We start from the raw sequence: 26,979 nt of genomic DNA, 5'->3' as shown, positions 1-26,979 counted from the left end.
TGCAAAAAGAATGAATACACTTTGAACATTAATCTTGCATTGCTGTATGAAAATATTATCATAGGGTCACTAGTCACTCGCTTTCCTATGAGTGCAGAATTAGAAGGTCAGTTTTTAATGTGGGGAAAATTTAGCCCCCCCCCTCCCAAGGGACACTCTTGATTAGGACAAAAAAAAATTGTCTCAATCTAGAACAATTTCTAGTTCACTGAGCGAGGGTATTAAAGATGAAATGTAGCATTAGAACAGGTACTACACATTGCTCCTATCTAAAAGACTAAACTATTAATTCGGTGTGCAAGAAAGTGAAGATGACGTATTACTTTTTATATTATATATTGGCTGTACCTACCCGGCATTGCCATGGGTGCAAGGAACTAATGTTAGTTACTGTGTAATGTTACCCACTTTTACACACGGGACCCAACACGTTGTAGCAATCTACATCGCAAAGGAGACCAAGAAAAGAATAACTGAAACTTTTTCTTGTTGTAACAACAACATTAATTTTCTCATTTCCCTGTCATGCATGACTTCTCGCTACAACTGTGAGGTCTCTCACGTGATCATCCCTCTAACATGCTCTCTCCCCTTTTCATAGTCTTTTTCCTTACAGTGACATCATTTTGCATTTTCGTATGTTACAGATATTTGTTATATATGTAAAAAAATCTTTTTTTTAACTAAAGGTAGACAGTGCTTTTTTTTTTTCCTTTAATTCAAAACGAGTTATGTCCCTTCCTGATTTCTATTTTTAAGTGTATATTTTAAAATGTTCCATATAAGCAGTCGCCCGGGCTGAGCTGAGAAATTAAAAAAAAAAAAAAATTTAGCTAGATACATTATTATCTTGTCAACAACATGGTACAATAACAACAAATAAAAATTGGCTAATCAGGAGCAAAGTTTGATTGATCAGCTTAAATGCTATGTGGGTTTGACTTTGAAAATCCAACAATCCAACTTTTTATCTCAAATCAAGTTACAATTCGAAAGTATAGAAATGAAAAACTAAGGAAAAAAATTGGTAATATGGAAGCAATAATCCGTAATATGGAAGGATGGAATACTGCTGCCACATCTGGGCAGAGCTGCTAAAAACAGCCTATCTTGCCTTGACAGAGTACAAAATAGACTTCGTGGCTTAGTGGGGGATGCCCTCTTCTCTTCCCTGCAACCTCTCTCCCACAGAAGAGACGTTGCGAGCCTATCCTTGTTTTATCGTTATTTCCATGGCAGGTGCTCGTCTGAACTCCAATCTCTGCTCCCCCCCTCGCTCATTCTTTCACGAAAAACACCCGTCTAGCTGAATCCACTTTCAAAAATTTTCCCCACTCTTTATCTGTGCCTAAATCAAAACGTAGATTCCATGAACAAAGCTTCTTTCTTAGAACTGCACGCCTGTGGAACTCTGTCCCGTCTGCCTGCTTCCCACCTGACTACAACCTGGATGTCTTCAAGTCCAGCGTAAACAAATTCCTAATGAACCGCCACCTCAAGTAAACAATAAATCTCCGCACTAACGTACTGTACTTACAATAACCCTTATCCCTGAGTGACTTCCGGGCCTTGATAAGTGGTTACTGTGTAAAAAAAAAAAAAAAGCAAGTATTCCACCTGTGTGTTTCTTAATTTTTAATATTCTTGTAAAATATTTCTAATTGTTATCTTTTATTTGGGAGTGACCACTTATCAAGGCCCAAAGGCCACTCGAGGATAAGGGTGCTATCTCGGTTGTTCATGTTTTCACGACACCATATTTATCTTTGAATACAATCACTTGTTTCATAAAAAGTTAGATAAAATCAAAGTTGAGAAAGATATTGTTGGTAGAACGGTATTAACCCAATCAATACATTCTGAATCATGGCGTATTGGTTAGGATAAATTATGTTATCAATGAAATAGATTGGATTGAAAGGTTTTGTAAGGAATACTAATACACTTTCATAGAAATGTTTCTGTTATGCCAAAAAAAAACTATTTTCTTTACGTCACAAGTGTCACGCTCACACATGAATTCCATAGCTAATATAACATACTGACTCAACGGGTCACGGGTAGTCTAGTATATCTATAAAAGTAAGAATTTGTGTATGTATGAGGACACTTCTCAACCTATATACTCAACGAATCCTTCAAACACTGTTGGAATGATTTCCTCTCTGTTGATTATGTCTGCAGTTGATAAGATTTGTGACTGTACTCAAATTATAGCTATTCTAATGTTGTACAATATGGCGAAGAATCAATGCAGTCACGATCTCGAGTGTTGAGTAATTCTTGATAACAAAAATGGTGATGAAGAATACAGTCACAATTCAGTCGTTTCAAGACAAAAGTTGACAGCGAACTGAATTGAATCCAAAATTTAAAATTCGATATGTTTATAATAAAGTTGGAGGCTTCTCATTGGTTGATTGTCCTAACCGTAAGCTATAAGTAAGATCGTCAAAATCATTGGAGTCATATTCTCATTAAAAATTAAAACCATTTCACCCCCATTTGGTTTGATTTGATAAATAAATAAATAAATAAAATAACATTTTTTTTTATTGTCTTCCCAGCCAAATTAACAAACTAGAATATCTAACAGTTTGTAAGCCATAACTGTTGGTTGCTGATATAGAAGAAGAAGGAGAAGAAAAAGAATTTATATATTAATAGGATAACGTGTGTGTTATTTGTTTTGTGTGTCACGTTTACATCCGAGTGACTGTCGTTTAATTGTTATGGACTTTCATTTCTTGTAATAAATAATTTTACCAAGAATTCTTCGTAAGTTTTGGTTTCGGTTTCGATTATAGCTTAAGGAACTCTAGTGCCATATTTATATACATATATTTTTTTCATAAGTTTTGGTTTGAGTTTCAATTCAAGCTGATGCACCTAAGTCGTATGAATATATATTTTTTTTTATTTTTGAAATCGCAACTTTATAATATATAAAAATCGATAGAACATTAACTCTATAATAATATATATGAAATCTGCAAGAATTAAAATATCATATTCAAACATACTTTACAACCGGGCTATGCTGCTAGCTTAGATAAATACTTTTGCAGTTTTAACAAAAGAGCTACAATAACATAAGGGCGTCTCCATTTACGCTGCACATCTACAGAATGCCAACATCAATATATTATATATGAATGAGTCCCCTGGGAATTTCCACAGATCCTGCTAGTTATACTCTTGTTTCCATCTTGATTGTTATTTTCACAACGTTTTTGTCGATCTAATCAACATTCATTGGGTTGAGCCATTTACGCCCCTGATCCGTATTGCATTCTGAATCATGACGGACCAAGCACAACGTTTCTGCGCAAAATTGCACGAAAGCTAACCAATTGCAATTCCACCATCGAATGTCATTCACCCGTGGATCTGAGAGCTCAGTTAAGTCCTTCTTGATGTTTGCTGTCAAGACCCTCAGCTTCCCATGGACACTTGTGACATTGACATAGCGACGTGAATGATGATTTTTCAAGAATATATAACAAATTCTCTGAGTATTTAAAAAAATTTTTTTTTTATTTTTATTGTTTTTGAATTCCACTTATTTATATGGACACTTGTGACATTGACATTTCAAGAATATATAACAAATTCTCTGGGTATTTTTTTTTTTTATTGTTTTTATTTTTATTTTTATTTTTTTTGAATTCTACTTTTTTTTTTTTTTTTTTTCATCCGAATTTCTCTTTAAATCATTAGAGCCTCCCATTGATGCGATTTCTTCACTTTTTGGTTGAAACTCGCCTTTTTTATTTTTAAATTTTTATGAAAAAAGGCCGATCTCTGTCAATTAGCTAGAGCTTTACTTCCTTATTTTTTCTCTCGCTATTTGGCTGGATTTCATTTTGCTCTCTTTCTTTCTACTTATCTCTATCTTATTAATCTTTCTTTCACCTTTCCTGCTTTTTTTTCTTACACTTGTCTTGCTTTCCTTTCCCTCTTTATGACAGTTCTGTCTGAAAACTAAAAATGTAAATCTTGCCGCAAATGCTAAGACAGACTTCAAAGGATTTATGATGGGGTAAATAAGGGGGGGGGGTAAAATTAATTGCTTATCCCCTCCTTCATGCACATTTGATGTCTTTCATTTTAGTTGTTTTTTTGTACAAATGCAGCAAAGGTACCGTGCTATATTTTTAGAGTATTTTTAAGTTAAAATTAGGTTTTACGACATCTTTTGTTTTATCTATTATATAAATCCGACCTATCTGTTTAAATGTATATATGTATGTATGTTTGTCTGCCTAAAACTTTCAACAGAGACAACGGATTTTCACGAGATTGGTATCGTTTTGAAGTCCGACTCTTCGGACGACAAATATCGAAAAATTGGCTAAAAACATTAATGCCTTCACCCTCAACTGGGCACTTTTCTACAAGGAGAGGTTGCATTTTTCACTGATATTTCCGAAATTCATCCCCTCTTTTCGATTGACTCGACTTAAGTTAAGCCTATGTCACTTCCGGTTTGGCGATGGGTGCAACAGCAAAGACGTCACGTTTTTTTTTTTTGGGGGGGGGGTTCACATTATTTTCTTATTTCGCGATACAGGTTCGAGCCTGCCTGCCTACTACCACCTTTTTTATTTATTTATTTTTAACCACCAGGGCAACGAGGCTAGTAAACATTGAATAGCAAATTGTTAGGTGAAAATACAGAAAAGTTAAAGAAAAACAAAAACCTCTCCTCCTGAAATTAAAAACTGATTTCTAAATAATAACGTTATTATTTCAGCACAGTACCTTTTCTGCATAAGTACCTTTTCTTACTCTGCTCTCCACGCGCACGGGTGGGTGGATGGGGAGTGCCCCCCTCCCTTCCGGTTGGGAAATTCCTGTCTATTTTATTTCTTTTCTTTTTTTTGGAATTGCCTTTGCACATTCCTGGTCATAGAAAAAAAAAAAAGTTAGCTTCGGTTTCGCATCTTTGGCGCGAGATTGCATGTGCTTTTTTGTTTCTTCTTATTCAGGATAAAGGATATCATGTGCTTGTTTTTCTGAAAACTTCTGACATTGTCTGTAATAAATTATCGGAAAGAATCTGATTGTTTTTTGCTTTTTTATTATCGTAGTTTTCACTTGGATTTCGTTGTCTCTTTGAAAAATTCATGCGCTTATTCTCAACTAAGTCTATCTACTCAGCATTGTCCGGGATGGAGTTAATTGAATTTAGTTTTTAATTGTTTGTTCAGTTGTATTTTATTTAAAACTAGATTATCTGTCCCAGGACGGATAAAATGAAGGCCCCCGACCGATTTGTTTTGCACCATTTTTAAGCCACCTTACGAAGATTAAAATGAACTTATTAAAGCTTTTGTCTAGAATCCTTGTTCCAATTTTGGTTAAAAAAAATCCTTTCCATGATTTTGATGCTAGCAAAATTCAAAAATTTGCTTTACGGCTGAAGTTTAAAAAGTCTTAAGAAATTGAAATTCAAAGAACCTGACTTAATTGGCATCTAATGACCATGGATGAAATCCAATTCATTTGAATTTTCAAATGGGAAGTTATGTCATTACCATGCGTCGAAAAATCCTACAAAATATTCCAAAGAAAATGAAATTCAAGCAATATTTATTAATTTATGATTAATATTTATTAATTGATGGTTAATATTTATTAATTGATGGTTAATATTAATGATTATTTATTAATTGATGATTATTATTTATTTATAATTAATATTTATTAATTTATGGTTATTATTTATTAATTGATGATTAATATTTATTGTGAAAATATATTAATTGATGTTTAATAATTATTTATTGATGTTTAATATTTATAAAAAATTGGGGATATCTGAATTTTAATAAAGGACTTTTGCTCTCCTTTTATCCCCGTTTTCATAAAATTAAATTAAACTAAATGTAACCTACATTACTACCTCTTATGAGTTCCAAAATTCATAATAAAAGCATAGACATATCTATCTTTATAAAGATAGAAACTAGTCCTGTATCTGCCCGGCATTCCCTGAGAGTGAAAAGGAAAACGACTGACATGGTTATGAAGAAATTGAAAAGTATTTTGTTGATTTTAATGTTTTCATCAAATTACTTTTTGAGATACCAAGTTAAAAAGAACATTGTGTTAATATTTGATGGTGAACGAGTAATTAATATTGAGGCAAGAAATACTTGTATGTACACAGACATACTTAAAGTCACGTTATACTTTCAAATTAATTTGTGAGATATAAAGTTTTTAAAAAATTGTGTCAGTATTTTGTCATTAAATTCATTTCTGAGATATAAAGTTAGGAAAAAATTGTGTTAGTGTTTGATGCTGAATGAATAATGTTTAATGAATGTTAAGGCAAGAAATACGTACATCTACACAGCCATACTTGAAGTCACGTTATAATTTCTGAAAATAATTATTTCGGCTAAGAAAAAAAAAGTGTCAGTCACATAGTCACGGGAAACTGAAACAACACATGAGAAGTGATTACATAATTTTAGTAATACACAGATTCGTATCAATCGCTATTTTAAAATGTTCAGAATAATTTCCTTATGTCTATCCTACGACTCTTTCACAGAAAATTTATTTTTCCCAATTTTGGTATTTAATTCACGTTATTTTTTAGATGTGACCAGACTTCTGTATCGGAGGCTCCATCTCTCGATCTGTTATACTTAGATTTAAAATAACACATTATTTTGGTCTGTTATGCTTCAATTGTAAATTGTGGTGGGATGATTCCAATATTTTTCCCGATTCTGATTCTTTTTAAATTTCTCAATATAGATTACTTTTGTTTGTTTTTTTTTTTTGGGGGGGGGGGTCGGATTACTGTAAAAACCCACGCAATATGTGTATATATATTTGCAAACTTCAAATTACACGTGAAGGTTGTTTTAGCTTTACTGATGATTTAAAATCAATAAACATTTATTTCTTCATTAATATGAGCCATGAAAAATTAAGTTCTAAATGAAAACAATTAAAAGAATCGTTTTTAGCATCGGAAAAATAGACATAATTTTTTTGATACCTTTAAAAATTCTGATTTTTTTTATTCCCAATTGTGACTAATCGTCCCAACACTAGAAATAATATTTCCACTTGTCTGTCATGCTTAAGTTTGAAATAACATATCCATTGTTCTGTTAGGCTTTAAATAGTATTTTCGTTGTCCTGGTACTCTTTACTTTGAAATACAGGTTGTTTATAAAATGGCTCCCTATTAATTACTGAACTATCATTCTTACAAGAAATAAATATGACAAAGTATAGACCACAGAATTGTCTTTAGAATTCAATAAGGGCGCCAGCATTCGCCACCAGCTTCTTAAGCCGCCTTAAGATTTAATGAGATGGATAGATTGACATATGAAAACAGTAATTCTTCCACTTTTGTCGGTCCTGGATATGACCTAAACTATATCCAGTGGTGAGGCCCCAGCTTGCGGGCTTTGGAGAGTGTGGAGCCACGCTTTAATTGCCATTGCTCCCAGGTCCACTCTGACCCGGAGTGGTAGTACCTGTTATGGTCCCAACTATGGGTTAAATAGAACCTGACTTGAAAACAAAAAATATATTCTATTAAAAATTTTTTCTTCAAAATCTTTGGATTCGGCATTACATAACCTGAAAAGGATTGATATGCCGTAAAACAACCAACCAACTAATCCACCTTTGTCAGTGTTAAAATGTTTTTGATTACCAGTGATGGGATGACCCCAATGATTCCGACGATCTTATTTATAACTTATGGTTAAGACAATCAACCAATCAGAAGCCTTCAAATTTATTATAAAAAATATCGTATTTTGGATTCAATTCAGTTCGCTGTCAACCTCTGTCTCAAAACGAGTGAATCGTGACGGCATTGATTCTTCGCCGCCATCTTTGTTACTAAGAATTACTCAACACACAAGATCGTGACTACACTGATTCTTGACCGCCATCTTTTTTTACTAAGAATTACTCAACACTCGAGATCGTGACTGCATTGATTCTTCGCCGATTTGATTTACTGCCGCCATCTTTGTTCAACATAATGGCTCAACACTTAACAGTCAGAAACATCGCCAATGGAATGTAAGAACTTGCTATGTTTGCTTTTGTTTTGAGTAACTAGTAAATCTTTAAGCATCTCATGGTATTCATCATTATGTAGTTAATAATTAACGGTGGAGGGAGGCGCCCATCCTTGCCAGATCGTAAAATGCACTTAAATATATTTTAATTCATGCAGATTTCGTATTTATTATTAAAAAGTCAATTCTCTATTGAATATTATAGTGTACTTAATATATAGTAGTGAGTTTCAAAACTAAAAAAAAAAAAAAAAATCATTCCAGGTGCCATCAGCTAGAATCGAAACCAAAACATTTAGCGTTCCAGCCGCATCTCCTCTTTATATACCTATGGAGATATAGGTAAGAAAGATTTAATATTAAATGACTTGGAGACATGAATTGAATTTGGGCATGCGCAGAAAGAAGTAAAAATATGTCGGCAAGTTGAAATGAACATTTTGCATTTCAACTTTCCGATGTATGTTAGTATGTGTTAGTCATCCATCTGAACAAATATTTTACTCGTTATAAACCATCCTGGGTAAATGATCACTATTCCTTGCTAATTTCAGTCTTATGTAACCAGTACTTTACGATTTTATCGGTTAAATATTTACAGCCCCCCCCCACACACACACATAATCTACTGTTTATTTATATAGGAGGAAAAAAAAAACGTGAAATCAGTGGATGCGGTTCCCAGGCAGCTTGGTAAGCTGATGGGAAATGTTGGTGCCGATATTGAATTTTAAATAAAATTCTATGCCATACTCTTTTTTTTATCAGGATTCTTACAAGAAACCAATTCATTTCAGTAATTAATTACGAGCACTTTAAAGAGGTCACTACATATCAAGGTCCAGAGGCCACTCGAGGATAAGGGTTAATGCGTGTATGGTAGTCTTTGGTACAGTAGTGTGATAATCGTTTGTGATGGAAATTTGGTGTAATCCGATTATTTACAAGGACGGTTCAGTAAGAACTTGTTTACATTAGACTTGAAGGCGATAGTATTGTAGTCAACTGGAAACAAAGTTCCACAGGCGGGCAGTTCTAAGAAAGAAACTTTGTTCATGGAATGCACGTTTAGGTTTAGGCATCCATAGAGAGTGAGGGAGATTATTGATAGTGATTTTGGCTAGATGATTGGGGGTCCATTGCTAAACGTACAGATTTAATGGACGTATCTTAAAATTTTGTTCCTTTAAAAAAAAATTACCGTTTTATTTTATTTATTTATTTATTTTGCTGAAAAGATTTCAGACTTCAAAAATTAAAAGCAAAATTATATTCCAAAGCAAAATAAAATGGCAGTTTTTCTTTTCTCTGTGAGTTGCTTTCAAACAATACGCCGATGTCCTTGACGATCTGATTCCTTGAAACTTCCCAGATTGAATTTCGTGTTTTTTTTTTTTTATTTTTTTATTTTTTAAATAGAATAGAAATTATGACGTTGAATTTACTGACTCAAAAAAAAAGATGTATTTTTATTGAGAAATCTCTTTTCCAAGTAAAATATTGTCACTTTAAAAGGTGATACGGTTTAATGAGTCATAATCTTGAAGACGTGCATGTAGTCGATTCTTCTTTGCAGTTGCGAATGTTGGACAGTAACAAACACGACTGAAAGTCGTTTGGAAGCAGCAGAGATATAGTTTTTTTTAAGGAGAATTCTACGAATCTCATTGCCAGAAAGGAAGACAAACAAACGAACAAGTCATGTGTAAATCAGAGTAGATGAATACTCAATATCGTCTACGCCAGAAAGTAAAAATTATTTGGCCATTTAATGCAGGCGGCTCGGAAAAAAACTTGATGCAAAGAAAAATCGATGGGAAAAAGAGCAGAGAACAACGAACAAAGTTCACTGACAGACTCGACAGGGTTACTGGAAACACGACTATAGGTCTCATCAGAATGACCGAATGCACAGGGGACTGGAGAGCTATGATTCGATGTCTGCACAAACAGGCCTGATACCTGGAGAACACTGTTTAATGATAATTATCACAGAAAAATGACATCATGGTTTTTTTTTTTTTTTATATTACATTTTCACCCCAAACAAGGCAAATTGCCACTTTGGTGTAGGGGGCTACTATCAGGGGCAACACTACTGGGGTACTATGTAGGGATTAGGGCAGCAAGGTGTCGGTTCATGTTACACTTGAACTTCTGCACGTCAGTACTGTTGGGGAAGCAGGGACCTGGAATGGAATTCCAGAGTCTAGCGGTTCTGGGGAAGAAACTATTGGAGTAAAAAGATCTTTTACATCTAGGGATCTCTACAGTGTGGGGGTGGGATTTAGCAGCCTGTCGGGTTTGTCGAGGGTGCTCACGTCGTGGGGGCACAAGTAATTGCAGTTCGTCAGAGCATTCACCACTAAAATACTTGTAGAAAAGGCAGAGGGATGCAACATTTCGTCGATGGGACAGAGGCTGAAGCTTAGATGCCAGTTCAGGGCCTATCAGGTTTGCGACTCTCTTTTGAACCTTATCAAGGAGCGAGAGACTAGTAGCAGATGCACCAGCCCAGATGTGGCAGCAATACTCCATACATGGGCGAATGGTGGCCTTATAGAGGTACAGGATACTTTCGGGTGTTAGTAGTTTTCTAGCACGGTAGAGAGAGCCCACCTTTCTTGCAGCGGCCCTGGCAATGCCTTCAATGTAATTGTTCCAACTCATGTTTCCTGTGAACGTTAGGCCAAGGAGTTTGAAAGATGGACTCTCAGATAAAGAGTCGTTGGCCATTGCATATTGGCATATTGTTTATTATTGAAATCCTTTGAGAGGTGTAATTTGTATATTTATTTATTTATTTGCGGACTGTTATCTTCATCTTCATAGTTGTCATTTCACGACGTTTCCGCAAAATATTCCTCTGGTCTTCGTCAGGTGGTTAACCGCGATGGGATTGGGATGCTGAGTCTCTTACTGCTTTCCATAATTGTTGTCGTCTCATCACATTTTGGTTAACTAATCCTCTGGTCGGTTTAATCCATAAACCTAATTCCAAGATCAAAGCAGGTGTACATTCCATACTCTATCGTGACTGTGGAAAAATATACGTAGCTGAAACACAACGTAACCCCGAGAAGAGAATATATGAACATAAGAAAGATATAAAAACTAATAACACCCTTAACACCATTTTTGCTCACATTAGGAAGCATGCTCACCAGTTTAACCTTGAGAATGCAACGATCTTAAAAAAAACGATACACAATAAAGCAGTACGTCGTTTAACTGAATCTATTTTACGAATATGCATGCGTAAGTAATAATTATTGGTTCATATTGTAATTTTAAACCTTGCAACAGACATGTCCTCATAGGTCAGGCATAAACGTCAAAGGAAAAAGAAACTCGTAAGCTAAACGTTTTGGTTTCGATTCTCGGTGGTGGTGCATAAATCATTTTTTTTTTTTAAACTTAATTATATTAAATAATATAAAATGCTAATTAACACGTTTCAGACTATTGTTTGCTGCGAGACTATTACTGTTTACAGAAACGCGTTTGAACCAAAGTCAAATATCTGACGAAAAGATCTTTCTCAAAATATTATATAACATGGATATTCCATCAGACCGGTTTATCCAGGTAATCACGGTACAAATATATATATATATATATATATATATATATATATATATATATATATATATATAAAATGTATGAATGTGTATACATGTATTTGCAATTTGTATTAATAAAACTTTTTCACCTGCTTCAGTTTATGTCTTTCCGCATTGTACTGCTTTCTACACATTACAATTAACTACATACTATACAATGCGTCAAGCAAACTACATCCCCCGCATTTTTTTTTTTTTTTTTACTTTTTAAATCATTATATTGGGTCTAATATAATATAATGATAAATACAAAATCTGCATTAATAAAATATCATATTTAAGCGTAATTTACGATCGAGCAATGCCAGGCACCCTGCTAGCCATATATATATATATATATATATATATATATATATATATATATAGAGAGAGAGAGAGAGAGAGAGCGAGAGAGCTGGCCATTGTAGTTTTAAATAAACGTGAGAAACAACTCTTCATACAAACGAGGTCCACAACAACCACAATCTCTTCACGACACAATCCTTGCACATATTTAAAAATCTTTCATTTGGACCCCCCCTTTTTATTAATGAGTCCTCACTAGGGCTATGACAAGAGAATATTCTTTTCATTATTTTGACTCTCGAGTATATATCAGTTAATATCTTAGGTTTTTAGATAGTGGTGTGGTTCTCAATTGATTAACTGTGTCTGATATATACTCGAGAGTCAAAACAATAAGAATATTCTCTTGCCACAACCCTAGTGATGCCTCATTAATAAAAAAAAGGGGGGGTCCAAATGAAAGATTTTAAAATATGTGCATCACTTATTGAAAGTCACTACAGGATAAGGGTTAATCAGTTTTTAAGGCGAACAGTGTGATAACACCGTGAGGATTGTAGAAGGTGGTTGAAACTAAGCGGAATTTTATTAATAGAACAATAAAAAAAATTGTTAACATTGGACTTGAAAACGACTGTTGTATTCCAGAAGGAAACAGCTTCATGGAATTGCGTACCACAGACTTTAAAAATTTGTAGACAAAAGTGAACTCAAACTGTTTTTTTTTCCCGATTAAGTAAAATATATTAATATTCTATTGCAATTTCTGGCTTGTTTTTTTTTTATTTGTTTGTTTTTTTTATTTTTTTTCGAAACGACTGCCATAGCTAATTTTGAAAACAATGCTTAGAAGAAACTTGGGCCCACCCCTTTGTCGGTAGCGGAGAGTATGATAGAGGCAATACAAACTATAAACAGATGTTCGATGTTATCATTCTGCACCTGCTAGAGATAAGATCTGTAAGCGTTTCACTGAACTGTGTAGTGTTGTATTGTTTTTCATCAAATATCTTCTATTATTATACTAAATATGTGTTAATCAACGTTTGTTTCTTTAATGGCGATTTCCTATTCATTTGAATACTACAAAATACATGCTAAAATATTCCTCAGTTTTGAAATAGTTATGTTTGAAAAAAAATACTCCTTCATTTTGATTGGGCGTAATTTGCAATTAAGTCACCAATTAATTCACCTCTTACTAGTTTCTATCTCTATCACTCTGTACTGTTTGACTCTCCGCTCCATTCTGTTTATATATATATATATATATATATATATATATATATATATATATATATATATATATATAATCACTAGACAAACCGTTTAGCTGTATCGCAGCTCATATGTGTGACTATAACAAGATCGAACCCCGACTGTCTAGTTGACAATCAGTGATCCTAACCATTCCATTTAATCGTCAGCCAGTAGCCATGAGTGTGAAATCTTAATGTGTGTTTAAACACTGTCAACAACCGAAGAGTACTCCATTAACATCATCTCCTTGGTGGTGTTTGCATTATTATTATATTGTCCAATTTCTACTGTACACTCTTTAACCCTTATCCTTGAGTGGTCTTTTGGCCTTGATAATGAGTTGATACCTATGAAAAAAAAAAGAAAAAGTCCAATGTGAACAAGTTCTAATTGAATCTTCCCCCTAAGTAATCCAAGTTTCAAAATTCCCACTGTTTACTATGCTAAAATCACAATGACTAATGTATACCTATTAACCCTTATCCTCGAGTGGCCTCTGGGCCTTGATAAGTGGTGACACCCTTGTAAAAAAAAAATATATATATATATATATAGTCTTGGAAGTTTTTAACCTTTAAAACTATACAAAAAATATTTTTTTATCATTCGTTAGAAAACCATCTAGTCAGTAAGTCATTTAATCACCTGCAATCACTGCATCAACTCGCTCTAAAATTTACTATAATACCAACAATTTATTTTTCAAGGGATCATCAGTTGTTTACCATGAAACACTGTTTCGGGGATTTAAAAACAATATATATATATATATATATATATATATATATATATATATATATATATATACTGCACCTCCTCCATAATATCTATTTTGTTTTTAAAATTTGGTTTCATAAGAAATAAAATCTGGCCTGGAGACGCTGCTTCTCACAAGGCGTTGCAGCAGAAACATGTATGCATATATGTAGCCAATGTTTGTATAAATGAATACACGTTGTTTAAACATATCTATCGTTCAAACCATAGACCTGATTGTTATCTTGCTAACACTATTCCTTTTCTCCACGTGTAAAAAAAAAAAAAAAAAAAAAAAAGACACTCGTGTCTAACTCTGTCCCGTGGGGAGGCATTGTAAATAGGAACACTATTCTTTGAAGGATTGGCTGCTTAGCCATGAAACTTTTCTTCTCATCAGTTTCCTCTCCCTTTTCTTCCCACAATCTCACAAATTCCTGCCATTAAACAATCATTTTGTTTTTCTCTCTTTTTTCTGACCACAGACTAACACTAACTAGTGTTTTTATTTTGTTTTTTTCTGAGCAAATATTTTACTGAGTTTTCCAACTTTTTTCGTTTTCAAGTATTTCTAAAAAGATAGACTAGTCTTGCTGATATGTCGCTCTCAAGTTTAGAATAGCGTTCCCGTCACCAAACAAGTAGATTGGACGGACGCATCTTAATTTAGATACGTCTAAGCATCCCTATATGAGGCTTTGTCGGTCGCTCATGATAAATTTTAAATGTCATGCTAAAGTTTGAAATAACATTTTCATTATTCTGTTATAAATAAAATTCTAAAGAACATTTTCGTTGGTCTGTTATAACATTTTCGTTGGTCTGTCATAATAAAGTTTGAAATAAGATTCTGAGATGAGTTGATGCATCTTGTGAGTCTGTACGGAACCGTAGCTGTAATTTTGAAAACGCGGATGATATTGCATGAAATACTGCAACGAATAGACTTGTTTGATCATCCAAGTATATGGCTGATTTATATAGCAAGTTAAAATCATGAATGTTGAAAAGTTTTTTTTTATATATAACCATTCAATGATATGGGGGATACTTTGGTGATCGTCTCATCAGGCGGTGGTATTCTGAATGGACTTCACTTATTGGACCATACTTTTATATGTCAGATCATCTCAAAGATAATGTATGCCAAAACAATTCTCAAACTGTTTCTGAACCGCATAACCATCAAAGTCAGACTTAGTTTGTATATCAAGTTGTGTGTTTGCAGTACAGGAGTGCATATTTCGAGCATCTCATAGATTAGTGATTTAAAAAAACAAAAAACTTTCACACAAATATTACTTTCATCTTTCGCTCTTTCTCATCTATTTCATCCATTTATCTCTTCACATCTCTCTCTCTCTCTTCGTCTTCCCCTCCCTTTGCCTTCCCTCTCTCCTACTTGTCTTCCTCTCTCTTCCCCTCTTCCTCTTTACATCTTATCTCCCCCCCTTACCGGCGAATCTCTCTTCATTCCCGGCTCTCTTCTACCTATGCTTTTCTATTCCCCCCCTTGATACCTCATATCCCTCCCTTCCATATATATATATATATATATCCAGTTTGGCGATGGATGGAATAGCGAAGACGTCACGTTTTTTTTTTTTCACGTTCTTTTCCTTCTTCGTAGTATGGGTTCGAGCCTGCTTGCCTACTTTTTTTTTTTTTTTTTTTGCTTAACACACAATTCCAAACACCTGTGCAACGCTGGGAACCCAGGCTAGTCATATATATATATATATATATATATATATATATATATATATATATATATATATATACCCTTTCTCTGTACACTGCCCTTTCCTTAAAATCAATTATTTCTTAACAACTTTTGAAATATAAACACTAAATTTGATAGAATTAAAGACAAATATAGCGGTGAGAACACGCTAATCAAATAGAACTTAGTGTTCGTAAATGTGTATTCTAGGATTAAATCTCAACCAATCAAATTTGCCAGAAAGCGTGACACACAAAAGAGCTTTATGCCCCCACAACCACCATTCAAAAACAGATTCGGCTGATAGGACACAAAATAATCGTTAAGAGCCAAAGAGGGTGGAAAAACCAAGGAGTGAGAGCACTAACCAAACCTCCATTGAAAGGATGCAGAGAGTACTTGGACTTTGGGGGAAGCTTATTGTCACCCAATCCTAGGGAAAACTAATGATCATTACAGCGAAAAATCAAGGGTAAATGGCTGTTGCTTTAACACAGCCATTTGCCAAGGTTATCGAAAAAGGTGAACATTACTAGAAATCAGAGGAAACGTTTTTTTATGGGCCTTTACCTGGATTAAATAGTTGCTAAAGGGTCCAAATTGGAAAAAATTAGAACTAAGTCAAGAAAAACTGCTCTTCTATGCATGTGCATATATATATATATATATATATATATATATATATATATATATATATATATATATATATATGCGCACGTTAATGTTAGTTTATTTTCAGTTATTCCTTATTCGATTGATGATAGCTCATGTGGTAACGTCTCTGGCCCACACACTACAAATTTTGGTTTTGGTTTCGATTCTAGCTGATGGCACCCAAGTCATAATTAAAAAAAAACATTTTTTTTACTTTTGAAATGACTACTTGATATTGGGTACAATCTATATATCTATAAAAGTGAAATTGTGTGTGTGTGTGTGTGTACATTTTCCTACTAAACTACTCTGTCAATTTTCAGTCTACAGACTCGAGATTTGACATAAGGGGGTATTGAGATTTGGAAAAATCTTTTTAATCGGTTTTCGGCCAGAAATTTGGGTGTCAAGGGGTCAAAGTTCAACGATTTGACCTTTGAAAACTACCAAACTCCTCCGCCAATTTCGGGTCTAAACACTTGAAATTTTAGATGTAGATTACCTGGACATGAATCAAACATTTTAATATATATATATATATATATATAAGTTATGAACAGTACATAGGACCCATGCCAAGTCGGGCTGAACCGCTAGTATCATAAAATAATCGATAGAGAATTGACTTTATAATAATATATATACGAATCTGGATAAAATAAAATATATTTAAGCGTATTTTACGATTGAGCACCGCTACCCCCACCCCTCCCAGCTTCTACTAAATAAAAACTAGGTGTATGTGGAATTTAGAAAATGAGAGCATGGAAACCTTAATTAATCATCAATTTTTAAAAGGTCATACATGTTTCTTTTTGGAGTCAATTTGTTTGGTGACAGGTAGAAATTACAAAGCAACTATTATTGAAATGATTATTGTTATTATGAGGAGACATTTTCCAGGGTTTAGTTTGATATAAAGCAGTTGACAACTCTGAAAAAAATAAAGAAAAACAACTTCGAAGGCAAAGAAGCAAAGGTCAGCAGGTCAATAATCATTTTATGAAGTAAAACTAACACATTGACATTTTATGGAAAGAAAATGAAAAACGGAAAAATTGAATAAAATAGGATATTAAAAGAAACAAAATGAAATGTTTTAAAATAACGATCTTTTTTTTTATCGTTTTAAATATGTGTACAACAACTAAATATGTTTCCCAGGAAAATGAAAATAAGGAGAGGGCAGTGTACAGAGAAAGGGTATATATATATATATATATATATATATATATATATATATATATATATATATATATGACTAGCCTGGGTTCCCAGCGTTGCACAGGTGTTTGGAATTGTGTGTTAAGCAAAAAAATAAATAAAAATAAATAAATAAATACAGAACACATACGCTATCGTATTAATATATAGATAATAATAATAACTAGCAGCACATGTGGAAATTCCACAGCAGCATCTTAAGTAATATATTGCCACTGGGTATTCTGTGGACGTTTAGTGTGAATGGAGACCCTGCGATATTATTGTAGACCTTTTGTTAAAACTGAAAAATGGTTAATGTAGTGCCAGAATCTATGTAAATATTATGGTTTATCTCCAGTATTCTTATAGGAGCCTGTGACATATTTCCATTGTATGGATGCTCGGTGCGGATGGAAACACCACCATTATCATTATACCATCTTTAGACAGAACAGATACTACTCTTCGATCCTAATCAGAAGACCAATAAGGTATATTTTAGTTTCATGTACGGCCCAAAAGCAACAACTTTTTATTTATTTAATTTTTTTTATACTGCGTCTTCGATGATCGGGAGATCCTATTAATTAAAAAAAGGATAGAAGGTGATAACATACCCTGAACATTAAATTAGCATATCTATATACTAATTTAATTATATATATACTAATTTAATGTTTGTTGTATGTTATTATATTCTGTCCTCTTTTTTAATAAATAGTCTCCCGATCAAATGATTTATAATTTAGAAACTGTGACGTACGTTAAAGGTATTACGTTATTAATACATAGATTATGGTTTCGAGTAAAAAATATTTTGGTTTAGAAAAAGGGTTGATATACCACAAAAATGGTGGGGGGGGGGCATCAAAGATTTTTTTTTTGCAGTTTTAGTTCTTTCGGGTTCATATTGTGGTTACTTTTCCTTTTTCTACTTTTTTTCTTGTTTTCTTGTAATAATAATAATAATAATAATAATAATAATAACGATAATAATAATAATAATGATAATAATAATAATAATAATGGTTCCCAGTAAATAATATTTTGCTTAAAAAAGGTTTGATATGCCACAAAAATGGTGTGTGGGGGGAGCATCAAATAATTTTTGCAGTTTCAGTTCTTTCTGATTCATGTAGTTGTTCCTTTTCCTACTTTTTCTTGTAATAATAATAATAATAAAAATAATAATAATAATAATAAAAATAATATTGATAATAATAATAATGATAATAATATTAATAATAATAATAATGATAATAATAATATTAATAATAATAATAATGATAATAATATTAATAATAATAATAATGATAATATTAATAATAATAATGATAATAATGATAATGATATTAATAATAATGATAATGATAATGATAATAATAATAATGATAATAATAATATTAATAATAATGATAATAATATTAATAATAATAATAATAATAATAATAATAACAACAACAATAATAATAATGATAATAATAATATTAATAATAATAATAATGATAATAATAATGATAATAATGATAATGATATTAATAATAATAATAATGATAATGATAATGATAATAATAATATTAATGATAATGATAATAATAATATTAATAATAATGATAATAATATTAATAATAATAATAATAATAATAATAACAACAACAACAATGATAATAATGATAATGATATTAATAATAATAATAATGATAATGATAATAATAATATTAATAATAATGATAATAATAATATTAATAATAATGATAATAATATTAATGATAATAATAATAATAATAATAATAATAATAATAATAACAACAACAATAATAATAATGGTTCCCAGTAAATAATATTTTGTTTAAAAAAGGGTCGATATGCCAAAAAAACGAGACCAAACTATTCCGTCATGAAATAATCTATATTCTTGTTGATGAGTCTACGAACACGTCATGCCATAGCATAAGCAGTTAACTATTCTTATCATCTAAGAAACTTGTCACCAGTTTGCGGATGCAGCACCTGCCCCTTGTTGCCCTGAAATGGGGAGGACGTCATTGTTGACAGGCATGTGCGTATTATTCATCCCCCAGCATATTAGTAACTGAAAGGTCTTTATTATGGCCTTGTGATCACATCTTGTCCTGATGGTGGCGAGAGATGGGGTCGATTCCATATCCTCTTCATCAGATGACAAGTAAGGGCAAAGATCTAAGCAATTAACATTGGTAATTGGTCAGGAATATCTGAGTATATAGATCTAATTATGCTTCCAAATCACGTATAGTCTGTGGTGTGGTTGGTATTGAAGAGAGGGAGTCGGAAGGTTGTAGGCATTGTCATTGCGATGCGTGATGTGTTGAGTAGTCTGATCAAATCTAATTATTTGTGTGGAATTCTATCCTTTCTCCAACCCTGTCCTTTTTAACTTCAGTTGTATACAACTTGACAGTGCTCGGTTGAATCGAATTCTAATTCTGACTTGAAGTTATACTCCGGGCCACTTCATGGCCGGCACAGTTGAGATGGAAGATTGTAACTTTATGGACAAATGTTTGGCATGCGTATGTTAAAGGTACTACGGTATTAATATATAGATGATGGTTCCAAGTAAAAAGTATTTTGGTTTAGAAAGAAAAAAGAGGTTTATATGCCACAAAATGGTGTGGGAGGGAGCATCGAAGATTTTTTTTTTTGCAGTTTAAGTTCTTTCGGATTCATGTAGTGGTTCATTTTCCTTTTTCTACTTTTTTTTTCTTTTTTTTTTTTTTTCTCACTGCCCCACCCTCAAAAAAAAATAAATAAAAAAAGACCAAACAGCCAAGTATAGTCAAGAAGGAAGGAAAGACCTGGGAGAGAGCACTGACCAGACCTCCGTTGGATGAGTAAAAGGAGAAGTGGGACCTTCGGGAGGCTTATTGCCACTCGAATTACAGTGAAGACTGATAGCCACTGCCAACGAGAAATCAGTGGCAAGCAACTGTTGCGATAATGCAAATTTATTTGCAAATATTATCAAAAGAGGTGGAGAGTACTGGAATTCTGGGGAGACTTGTTGTCACTCAGCTTCCAGGGAACACCCCAGACCGGTTCCAAGGAGTGATCTTTGATGACCTTTGTGAAGGCTCCTTATGAGCCAATAATAATGGTTCTCAGTAAATGGTATTTTGCTTTAAAAAAGGGTCGATATGCCATAAAATTAGACCAAACTAGTCCATTATTGACAGTGCTCAGTTGAATCGAATTCTAACTGTGACTTGAAGTTATACTCCAGGTCACTTCATGGCGGCACAATTGAGATGGGAGACTATAGGCTTATGGACAAATGTTAGATTTTCAAAAATTTTGGAATGGGAATTCAGTCGACTATATTTCAAAATAGATAAAGTAACGTCCTAATCTACACCGGAGGATAAAAAGATGTTTTTTTTTTTTTAATTATTTTTATATTTTAATGAAAATCGCTCCAGACAAGGCATGAAGACACTTGATGTAAGGATCTGAAAGATACCACTTTAAGGTAAAAAAAAAAAAAAAAGAATCTACGATAAATGCTCGATGAATAGATTCAGACAGAGAAGACAGCAATTCTTTCCCCTTTGTCTGAAACATGAAATGTAAGGACTAAAGGAAAAAATAAAAAGTGATTATATATTGTTATTTTATCAATTTTTTTGTGGTTAATCATCTGAAGTAGTTGTGTAGCATGAGGTAATTACTGCTGGCCGAGAGATTTTATCCAGTCAATAAAACCACCTTTGGGTTTGCAGGCTACAATTTTTTTCTCTCCAGGCCACCAGCAACTAACATATAAATGAGAGTAAATTAAGTACTAAGAATTGACCGTCTTTTCTCAATTACCTAAATAGGGCTCAACTTATATTTCTTTCTCTTTCCTTCTCTCTCTCCCTCTCTCTCTCCCTCTCTCTCCCTCTCTCTCTCCCTCTCTCTCCCTCTCTCTCTCCCTCTCTCTCCCTCTCTCTATATATATATATATTTATATATATATATCTCACACACACACACACACATATATATATATATATATCATATGAATCTTGTTGATAATACGGTTTACTAGCGTCTTCACCATAAAGATCTTTTTTCTTAGAAAATCTCCCATATTTTATTTGGACGTAAACAAATATTTTAATTTATCATTTTTAAAGCAGTAATCTACGGACCAGCATGTTTCGAGGTTCCTACTTCTCTTCAGCATTCGGATTTTCGAAAATTGCACAAAAATACTATACTATATATAGTTCGGTTGAACATTTTTGCACGATTGATGACAGTTATTAGTTGTGATTATGTTTAAAAAGAAAAATCGATGAAAAAAGTGTAACTCTCGTGTTATCGGTGGCGGCCATCTTGTCTGCAAAAATGTAATCGCGCGTAAAAACGATTGAACTTTCGGGATGTAATAAATAAAACATTTTAAAAGAACTTAAAAATACAAACAAGCGATCTTAGTCAAAAAGTAATTTTTATGGCCTATGGTAAACGTCGAAGAATGGAGTACTCTTGCCGCATCCGGGCAGGAGCTGCTAGGAGCACTTACCCTGCGTTAACAAAGTTCAAAATAGACTTCGTAGTAGGGATGCTCTTTTCTCTTCCCTGCAACCTCTTTCCCACAAAAGAGACGTTGCGAGCCCGTCTCTGCTTTATCCTTATTTTCATGGAAAGTGCTCGTCTGAGCTCCAATCTATGGTCTCCCGCCTTACCAAACTTTCATGAAAAACACTCGTCTAGCTGAAAACACTATCAATAATTCCCACCACTCTTTATCTGTGCCTAAACCTAAACGTAGATTCCAAGAGCAAAGCTTCTTTCTTAGAACTGCACGCCCGTGGAACTCTGTTCCGTTTGTCTGCTTTCCAGCTGACTACAATATGGCGGTCTTCTTGTCTTTGGCCTTTTGGTAAAAATCAAAGTGTAGTATCTGTTCTTCAGATGCTCCATTTCTTGTTCTCTTTCGGTGGAGGATCAGTCCTTCACGACCGAGACAATTTTTTTTATTTTTGTACCTTTTTAAAAAACGACCCTGGTGTCTAACTCTGTCCCGTGGGGAGGCATAGTAAATAGGTTCTTGTCTAACGTAAGCAAGTTCTTGATAAGCTGTCCCCTTAATCCAAATTGCCAAATTTCCACTACTAACGATTCCTACGATATGGCCTCATTCACTACCGTATACTCATTAGCCTTTATCCTCGAGTGGCCTCCGGGCCTTGACAGGTGGCGACTCCTTTGTAAAAAAAAAAAAAAGAAAAGAAAAAAACCCCGAGTATTCTAGGATCCCTCTGCATGTGTTTTAATACAATTTCACCACAACAATTACTACAATAGTCATTTGGACGCTGGATTGACTATGTGTGACGTGACGATCCAACCTACGTTTCAGTTTTAGCCCTAGATGTTTATTATCTGCATTAAATAATAATAATAATAATAAAAAAAGGTTGAACTGTCGTTAAACTGACAAACAAAACTAGTAAACTAGTACGGAAACAGATAAATCAGGGAGAGGGGCATTTGTAAAAGACCCGCCCCCCCCCCTAAAAAAAAAATAAATACAAAAAAAAAAACTCCTGAAAAACAAGACGGGCATTTTTTTTGTTTCGTGTAGAAATTTTTTCATACTCTCGTGTGAAATACCTTTTAGCAAAGAAAGGTTTTTTTTATTTTTTTAACTGTTTTTCTTTCTGTATCAATATCAAGTAAAGATTGTTTCGCTGCTATAACTTGATTCTTTACAGGGGTCCCACGCATACGTCGAGTCATTTAGTACTCTGGCTATCAATTGCCTTACACTCAGCGGTCGGGTGGACGGGTATCAGGTGTTTCGTTGTCTTTGTCAAATACGTCTTAAGCGTTGACTGAATGATTTGCTTTTTTTGTCCCCCATTTTTTGTTGTTTTTCTTTGTGACTCACCTTGTCTAGTTTTCTTCCTTCTCTCTCTCTCTCTCTCTCCCTCTCTCTCTCACACACACACACACACACACACACACACACACACACACACACACACGTGTATTCGAGTAGAGAGGTGGGGTATTTTGTACCTTCACCCACTTCCTGCAAGTACACAGTCAACAAACTGCTTTTGTTGTCTGCTTATAAATAATCTGATTTTACGGTTGAAAATTACATGCATACGTACATACATGCACACGTGCATCATGGATGCAAATAGACATGCACACACAGATACAGAAGCGTATACACACATAAATACAGGTTACACACACTCACACCTGCGTACGCATATACAACCATGCATACACACAGGCATGCAAACATATTTGCATATGTACACAGAGACATATACAGATAAACATATGTACACACACAATATCTCTATGCATACAAGCGTATAAGCACTTATACACAGGTGTGTACATGCAGACATACGCGCATAAACACAATTGTATATAAGTACATATAAACATGAACGGAGATATATATATATATATATATATATATATATATATATATATATATATATATATGTTTACTGTTTTTGGGGAAAGAATTCCAACGAAGTGCTCGATTACAAAGAAAAACCTTTTCAATATAAGAGCCCAATATTTATCTATTTAAAATTTTTACAGAAGGTCAGCAAAACATTGACACCTGGCTTGAAACCGACGGTACCATGTTTTTCTGACCTTCTGTACAATTATATGAGAGAGAGAGAGAGAGAGAGAGAGAGAGAGAGAGAGAGAGAGAGAGAGAGAGAGAGAGAGACGGGGGAGTCACCAACAATTATGTTTTTATATATGCGTGTTTTATTCTTTGATATTTTCATTTTTCAAATTATTTGTTATTCTTTCAATAATTTCAATTTTAAATTCAAATTATTATTCAGTAATTTGAAAAAATGAAAATATCAAATTATAAAACACGTATATGAAAATCATAACAAATATTTGTGACCCCCCCCACTCATTTATATATACATTTTTTTTCCTTACGTTGGAATTTCTGTACCCCTTTTATTACACACACACACACACACACACACACACACACACACACACACAATAATAATAATGGAAACACATTTATACAGATTTTCACACAAACGTATGCATACACACACAAATAAATAAATAAATAAATACACACACACACGCGCGCGTGTGTGTGGTGGTGTTTTCTTCAGTCTTGTCAGAAGAGTGCCTGCGCTTGGAATTTTTGTGGCAAGAGTTGCGCAATCATCAACCACACCTCTCTTGAGTCGGTGTTATTGAATACTAATGGCAAGTGGAGATTGGAAACAATGCCGAGATAAGCGGAGAGTACATACAGCGCCTAGAATTCCCAAATGGTCACTCATCTGGTACTAGCCAGGTTCAACGTTGCTTAACTTCGGTGATCTGAAGAGAACTGGCATTTCAACGTGATTATGCCGTGTGTGCGCGCGTGTAGTCGTGAGCATATTAGGGAGTGAAATAACAAACTGCCGCTATCGTATAAAGCAATGCTCTTTGTGTAAACAAATAAAGTTTAGATGTTTCGACAATGCTTGGTCATTGTAATTTCACATACTCTTCTTAGCAGCAGCTGAATAGCTTAGCGGTTAGAAGCACTGATTGTCGCTTAGGCGGTCTTGTTCCAATCCGGGCTTGAGGTATTACTAGTCTAGCTGCATTGAAGAGCAAAACAGTTGTTATCATTCAAAATATCAACAGATGAACTCAGCCAATACTCATAAATTTTTATTTTATTTTTAATTTTTTTACTCAGACGCTTAAAAATTCCGGTCTCTTCTGTAAACCATCGTTGAGAACATTCTTATCGATATGCGCCCTGTCATATAGAAGTACCTAATTTGTATTAGTGGATAAATCCTTGAAGATGACCAGTGAGATATCCGAAAGTGCAAAGACAAATAAATGCATCGACTGAGATGCTCCCTTATTTTATTGATAAGATAAAAAAAAATCATTGCATTCGAAAGGACAAATCAAAACAAAAGGGAACGACTTTCTTCAGCCTCTGCTTATATCTAAGCATGAGTGATCAACTATAGTTCCCCTTTGTTTGGATTAGAAACCGACGGCATCAATGGTGTTTTGATCTTTTTTGTTAACACATGTATAAATAAATATTGCGTTCTTAATTTTTAAGTTCACTTAATAATCGAGCACTCTGCTGGAGTTCGTTCCCATTAACCTTGTACACGTATACTGAAAATCCTCACCGCCTCGAACGAAGGGAAATTGTAAGAAAGGGCTAACTAGTTTTATTGAGTTCTTTCGAACTTTATTCTTACTCTGCCATTGAGTTCAAAATTTCCTGCAGAAATCTAATATATAAAAAGGCTATATGTGTGTCTGTCTGTCTCCATATTTTCAAACTCTATTTCCCCTGAAACTAAAAGTCGCAGAGCGGCCTCAAATAATTGTAATTTTTTATGTGCCGTTCTTTTATGGGTCATTAGCCGGTTAAAATAGTTTTTAAGGCATCAAAAAGGAGGTCCAAAATTTTTTAAATCGTTATACAGTTTGTACATTTTAATTTTTAATCAGTTCATATGCATGTTACGTTGGTACAGTGGTAACGTCACCAGCTTTTAATTCTACAGTTTTGCTTTCGGTTTCGATTCTAGCTGATGGCACCCAAATACTTTTTAACTTTTGAAATCACAACCTTATAATAATATGTACAAAATATAGATAAATTAAGATATATTTAAGCATATTTTACGCCCTAAAAATTAAACGACAGCTAAAAATGTATATGTATGCATGCTCTGCGGGGCTCTGAAGTCCAAATACTCTATACATCAAGTGTAAAGTCTGTAGACCAAATATTCAGAGAGGAGTTTGGTAGAAACGTTTCGCACACACATACACCAACGTCACTTATATATATATATATATATATATATATATATATATATATGCAGGGTGTCCACAAAGTCATTATGTAGCCAGACTTTGTGGAAGCATCCTGTAGATTATGTAGCCAGACTGTGTGGGCACCCTGTGTGTGTGTGTGTATGTATATATATATATATATATATATATATATATATATATATATATATATATACTGGGTGCCCACAAAGTCTGGGTACATAATCTACAAGATGCTTCCACAAAGTCTAGCTACATAATGTAGCCAGACTTTGTGAACACCCTGTATATATATATATATATATATATATATATATATATATATATATATATATACACACATGATCGTGTGTAAGAACTTTTTCATTCTAAATTCTATGCTATCATGTACGATGCAGAAACTGTGCTTAACAAGAATGAAGCGTAATAATAAAAAAATGAAACTAATCGTCATATAAGAAACAATAAAAATGAATAAATAATTAATGTTCGTTTAATAAAACTTCATGAAGTCGCTCGCACATCCATGGCTGAGTATATTAAGAAATTC

General features: G+C 33.5%; 1 protein-coding gene and 1 pseudogene across 1 annotated transcript in view; one reads left to right on the top strand and one right to left on the bottom strand.

Moving 5' to 3' along the window:
• Positions 1-26,979, top strand: part of LOC145246541 (ribitol-5-phosphate xylosyltransferase 1-like) — a 565,148-nt gene that overhangs the window by 181,400 nt on the left and 356,769 nt on the right. The gene's annotated exons all lie outside the window — the stretch shown is intronic.
• On the bottom strand, positions 24,868-24,984 carry LOC145246914 (5S ribosomal RNA; annotated as a pseudogene).

The sequence above is a fragment of the Euprymna scolopes genome, chromosome 24 (genome assembly GCF_053919585.1).
Source record: "Euprymna scolopes isolate OS-2025 chromosome 24, ASM5391958v1, whole genome shotgun sequence".
NCBI classification, from domain to species: Eukaryota; Metazoa; Mollusca; class Cephalopoda; order Sepiida; family Sepiolidae; genus Euprymna; species Euprymna scolopes.
This window is presented reverse-complemented; position numbering and strand designations above follow the sequence as displayed.